This window comes from Carassius auratus, unplaced genomic scaffold (assembly GCF_003368295.1).
Source record: "Carassius auratus strain Wakin unplaced genomic scaffold, ASM336829v1 scaf_tig00216937, whole genome shotgun sequence".
NCBI classification, from domain to species: Eukaryota; Metazoa; Chordata; class Actinopteri; order Cypriniformes; family Cyprinidae; genus Carassius; species Carassius auratus.
Window position 1 is genome coordinate 40,001 of NW_020528805.1, and position 4,684 is coordinate 44,684.

Sequence of the window (4,684 nt, forward strand, 5' to 3'; positions counted from 1 at the left end):
AAATTAACTATTAACATACTATGATCACTAAGAGATGTAATTTTGTGATATATCTTGTCAATATTTCTTTCCATATTTCTTTTAATCAACATAAAATCTATTCTACTCTGCTTCATTTTATCTTTTACTAACTGTTGCCTTGAAAAATCTTTTATTCCTTCATTTCGTTCTCTCCATATATCTATTAGATCATTTTTATCAATTAATTTAAGCAATTCATCCCTTCCACTATCTCTTTTAAAACCCATATCTTTGGCTATATCCATTCTACTCAAAGCAGTGTTAAAGTCACCCATTAATACAACCTTTTCCCACTTTTCTATATAATCATTTAAATTATTAAAAAATATTTTATTTTCATCCTCTGCATTTGGAGCATGTACATTACATAAAATTATAGTTTCTCCTCCACAGACCATTTTCACAATTATACATTTGCCTTCTTTATCACAATATATAATTTTAACATCATCACATATATTTCTTTTAACTAAAACTGCAACTCCTTTTCCTCTTTCACCATCACCATTATTATAATAAATTTCCCCCTTCCATCTTCTTTTAACATCTTCCATCTTTTCATTTTTCCAATTTGTTTCTTGCAATAAGATCACATTTGATTTTTTACACAGTTCTTTCACTTTTTCAAATTTTTCCTCTTTCAATAAACCTCTAACATTTAATGATATAATACTTAAAAGGCTAATAATTAAAAAGTTATTTCCTATATACATCCTTCATTTTCTTCTTCCCTATTCATCAGTACCCCAAATCTGTTTTCATCAAATTCTTTTCTTTTCTTCTGCCTTCTATTTTTAACCATTTCTATATTGGGGGTTACCTTTATGGATCTTCTTCTCTGTATTCTTTCCTTTCCCATTTCATTAGATTCCTCGTTGTCTCCTTTTCCCAAATCCTCTTCTGTTTCCAAGTTATTTTGTACTTCTTCCATTTTGTCCTGTTCCTCCGTCATTGTTTGCATTGTCTCTAGTGATGTTTGAATGTCACTTTCCATTTGTCCATCATTGTCCTTTTCTTTCTGATGCTCCACTTCATTTTCTGCACTGTCCATCAAGCCATTTTGTTCTTCTTCCTCCATCCTTTCCAGTGGATGTATATCCTTTTCTGTTGAGTCCTGATTACCTTCCATCCTTGTCCTTCTACACTCAAAATTTCAGTCTCTTTTATTTGGTTATCATCTCCTTCTTCTTCTTCATTCTCCATCCAACACTCACACTTCACCAATGCACGTTTACAATCTGGGCACTTTACAGCATTGCAATTACGAGCATAATGTCCCTGCTCCTCACACTCATGACACTTCAAATCAGGGCAGTCTTTGAAGACATGACCAGGATCCATGCATAGCCTACAGATTTTCGTCTGCCTATCATGCATGATCCTGAAGTATTGTGGCCCTTCGGCCGTTTCAAATTTGGTACTATAGGGCAGGGATACCACCTCTTTTGGAAATCGGACTTTAAGGTATCTTGTTCCATCCGCTATTCTTGTGGCAGGGTAGTATCGCCTTTTAATGTCTGATGTCGGGGCTACGCCCCACATTTCCAACTTTGAAAGAATGTCTTTATTATCGATATATGCTGGTAAGTGCATAAAAGAAACAATGCATTCTCTTGTCTGCAATTTCCTGATTTCACACATCTTCTCTTTTATCATTAAACCATCCATTAAATCATCACACATATGTTCATCCTCCAAAGTCAGTTCATATTCTCTATCTGGTCTTGGTCTTACGGCCAACAGCTTTCCAAATCCAATCTTTGCTGTCACAGCCTCTATAATGTCTTCCACCTTTGCATCTCTTAAATCCATCAGATTCACAATTACTGTAGCTTCCTTCAGAAAAGACTTGTTTGCAAATCGTTCCTTTGCTTTGCCACCAAAACTATTACTATTCCTTCGAATTCCAGTATCTTTTGCCATTTGTTGTCCACATTCTTCCTTTCGTGTTTCTCTTGCCATATCCTTATTCATTACCGTTAATCCATCCGTTGTTGACATTTCCAAAAAAAAAAAAAACTCCCCCCAGCAGCTTTAACTGCTGGGGAGTCCAATTTAGAAAAATTATAAGAGACAAAAAAAGAAATAACAAACTAACAAAACAACAAAAATGGTGGGCCTCTCCCACCAAACTGCTATTGCAATGCTTCCTGCCAACTCACTTCCTGTTGCACTCTATTGCCCCCAGGTTGGTATGGCCGTAAGCGAAGACTGCCGCGAAGAGAAGGCTATTTAGAGATCAGCCAATCTAATCGCCAGTACATTATATAAGTAGGAAAGAAAACCCAAAAGCTTAAAGCACCTGGTATTCCTAGCCGGTCTCTCATCCAAGTACTAACCAGACCTAAGCCTGCTAAGATTCAGAGATTGGGCATTGACTCTTTTTTTTTTTTTTGCAAAATTATTATATAATTTGTGAAATTTTCCAAAAAGTTTAAAGCACCTGATATTCCCCAGGCAGTCTCCCATCCATGTACTAACCAGGCCCAAACCTGCTAATATTCAGAAATCGGGCATTGACTCTATTTTTTGGCAAAATTATTATATACTAAGTGAAAATTTTCCAAAAAGTTTAAAGCACCTGGTATTCCCAGGCAGTCTCCCATCCATGTACTAACCAGACCCAAACCTGCTAATATTTCAGAGACCGGCAATTGACACCTATTTTTAGCAAAATTATTATATACTAAGTGAAAAATTTCCAAAAAAGCTTACAGCACCTGGTATTCCCAGGCGGTCTCCCACCCAAGTACTAACCAGGCCCAAACCTGCTTAGCTTCCGAGATCAGATGAGATCGGGCATAGCCAGGTTGGTATGGCCGTAAGCGAAGACTGCCGCAAAGAGAGGGCTATTTAGAGATCAGCCAATCTAATCGCCAGTACATTATATAAGTAGGAAAGAAAACCCAAAAAGCTTGAAGCACCTGGTATTCCTAGCCGGTCCTCTCATCCAAGTACTAACCAGACCTAAGCCTGGTAAGATTCAGAGATTGGGCATTGACTGTTTTTTTTTGTTTTTTTTGCAAAATTATTATATAATTGGTGAATTTTCCAAAAAGTTTAAAGCACCTGGTATTCCCAGGCAGTCTCCCATCCATGTACTAACCAGGCCCAAACCTGCTAATATTCAGAATCGGGGCATTGACTCTATTTTTTGTCAAAATTATTATATACTAAGCTGAAAATTTTCCAAAAAGTTTAAAGCACCTGGTATTCCCAGGCAGTCTTCCCATCCATGTACTAACCAGACCCAAACCTGCTAATATTCAGAGACGGCATTGACTCTATTTTTTGGCAAATTATTATATACTAAGCGAAAAAATTTCCAAAAAGCTTACAGCACCTGGTATTCCCAGGCGGTCTCCCATCCAAGTACTAACCAGGCCAAACCTGCTTAGCTTCCGAGATCAGACGAGATCGGGCATAGCCAGGTTGGTATGGCCGTAAGTGAAGACTGCCGCAAAGAGAGGGCTATTTAGAGATCAGCCAATCTAATCGCCAGTACATTATATAGTAGGAAAGAAAACCAAAAGCTTAAAGCACCTGGTATTCCTAGCCGGTCTCTCATCCAAGTACTAACCAGACCTCAAGCCTGCTAAGATTCAGAGATTGGGCATTGACTCTTTTTTTTTATTTTTTTTTTTTTTTGCAAAATTATTATTATTTGTGAAATTTTCCTCTTTTCCAAAAAGTTTTAAAGCACCTGGTATTCCCAGGCAGTCTCCCATCCGATGTACTAACCAGGCCCAAACCTGCTAATATTCAGAGTCGGGCATTGACTCTCTATTTTTTGGCAAAGATTATTATATACTAAGTGAAAAATTTTCCAAAAAGTTTAAAGCACCTGGTATTCCCAGCAGTCTCTCCATCCATGTACTAACCAGACCCAAACCTGCTAATATTCAGAGACTGGCATTGACTCTTTTTTTTTGGCAAAATTATTATATACTAAGTGAAAATTTCCAAAAAGCTTACAGCACCTGGTATTCCCAGGCAGTCTCCCCATCCAAGTACTAACCAGCCAAACCTGCTTAGCTTCCGAGATCAGACGAATTGGGCATAGCCAGGTTGGTATGGCCGTAAGCGAAAGACTGCCGCAAAGAGAGGGCTATTTAGAGATCAGCCAATCTAATCGCCAGTACATTATATAGTAGGAAGAAACCCAAAAGCTAAAAGCACCTGTATTCCTAAGCCGGTCTTTCATCCAAGCAATAAAGTAACTAACCAGGCACCTAAGCCTGCTTAAAGATTCAAGAGATTGGGCATTGACTCTTTTATTTTTTATTTTTTTTTTTTTTGCAAAATTATTATATAATTGTGAAATTTTCCAAAAGTTTAAAGCACCTGGTATTCCCAGGCAGTCTCCCATCCATGTACTAACCAGGCCCAAAACCTGCTAATATTCAGAGACCGGGCATTGACTCTATTTTTTGGCAAAATTATTATATACTAAGTGAAAAATTTCCAAAAAGCTTACAGCACCTGGTATTCCAGGCGGTCCCCCATCCAAGTACTAACCAGGCCAAACCTGCTTAGCTTCCGAGATCAGACGAGATCGGCATAGCCAGGTTGGTATGGCCGTAAGCCGAAGACTGCCCCAAAGAGAGGGCTATTTAGAGATCAGCCAATCTAATCGCCAGTACATTATATAGTAGGAAAGAAA

The 4,684-nt window shown here is 37.9% G+C and overlaps 2 non-coding genes and 2 pseudogenes across 2 annotated transcripts; all 4 read right to left on the reverse strand.

Moving 5' to 3' along the window:
• Positions 1 to 2,729: 2,729 nt before the first annotated feature.
• LOC113099391 (5S ribosomal RNA) lies at positions 2,730 to 2,848 on the reverse strand. Its single transcript, XR_003289402.1, has one exon. It is a non-coding gene; the product is annotated as a 5S ribosomal RNA (ribosomal RNA).
• Positions 2,849 to 3,352: 504 nt separating this feature from the next.
• LOC113099406 (5S ribosomal RNA) lies at positions 3,353 to 3,470 on the reverse strand. Its single transcript, XR_003289416.1, has one exon. It is a non-coding gene; the product is annotated as a 5S ribosomal RNA (ribosomal RNA).
• A 519-nt stretch (positions 3,471 to 3,989) lies between these two features.
• On the reverse strand, positions 3,990 to 4,106 carry LOC113099412 (uncharacterized; annotated as a pseudogene).
• A 385-nt stretch (positions 4,107 to 4,491) lies between these two features.
• On the reverse strand, positions 4,492 to 4,607 carry LOC113099408 (uncharacterized; annotated as a pseudogene).
• Between the last annotated feature and the right edge of the window lie 77 nt (positions 4,608 to 4,684).